The following is a 1,229-nucleotide window of genomic DNA, read 5'->3' as shown; positions in this document are numbered from 1 at the left end:
CAGGATAACAATCCAAAAGGGATGGCCTTGGTTCCTTTGACCCTTTAGTACAATGAGGAAAACTCAACTCACAATGTCTGACTGAACTGAAAAGATCAAGCTCTCGAATCACAGCTCCAAATCTCAAACACCTACAACCACCATAGGACCAATTCCATCAAGAACCAAATTACCAAAATACCCTCAGAAGTCAAACTTGGTCAACCCCGGTCAAAGTCGAAGTCAACAGTCAATGTTAACCCAACTCGTCGAGTGCAGCTAGTAACTCGTCGAGTTCCTTCAAAACTCATAAAATCAGGAAAAAACCTAACTAACTCGTCAAGTTATCTCATCAATTCGGTGAGTCCACTCAGAATCCAGAAAGCAGGAAACCCCGACTCAACTCGTCGAGTTCCTTCAACCTTTTCATATTCAGTCCTTCCCAGTCGAATCCAAAGCCCCAAACTACAGATCTGGTCCCCTAAGGTTGAGATACCACAAGTCAAATCGGTCAACTCAGTTAACCCTTGTATACTAGGGTTTACGTTATGTAATTACTGTACAACTCGCTATTCTAATGAGAAATCATCAATTGAAAAGTTCGTATATCTAGATTTCCTTAACCTAAATCTGTGGTAAGTAATGAACCAAATCGATAAAACAATATTGCATACTCATCGGGAGTGTGTAAGATCCTTAAACATGGCTTAACGGGGTTTACGGACCTTGCGTTGCGAAGCCAAACACTTAAAAAGGTCACAAAAGAAGCCTCTCCTAATCTCTTTCACTCTATCTCTCTCTCTCTATTAAAAATCTCTCCCAAATCTCTCTCAAAAGTTCCTATAACTTTTTGAAATCATTTGTGTCATCCCGACCCTTAAACGGGTCAAAAATCGCTTAAAACGGGGTAAAAATGGATAAAACAGACTAAAGGAACCAAAACCACTCCTTGGGGAGCAAACCCTCTTAAGGCCGAAGGTCCCCTATAGGGACCGAACCTGCTAAGAACCGAAGTGCTTGAACCAAACCCGAAGCTGGAAGGGCCGAACCCGAACCTCGCATAGGACCGAACCCGAAGGTCCTCTCGGACCGAACCCTCCTTTTTCCTTCGCTCCATTTCGCCCAGTTCGCCTTCGGGCCCATCAACATTAGGGACCGAACCTCGACCCAGTACCAAGAAGCCTCACAGGTTCGCCATTTTCACCCGGTTTTCGACCACGACTTCAGTTTAGGCCCGATTTTCATGATTT

The sequence above is a fragment of the Lactuca sativa genome, chromosome 7 (assembly GCF_002870075.4).
Source record: "Lactuca sativa cultivar Salinas chromosome 7, Lsat_Salinas_v11, whole genome shotgun sequence".
Lineage (NCBI taxonomy): Eukaryota > Viridiplantae > Streptophyta > Magnoliopsida > Asterales > Asteraceae > Lactuca > Lactuca sativa.
The sequence above is the reverse complement of the archived record's forward strand: the minus strand, read 5'-3'. Positions refer to the sequence as shown.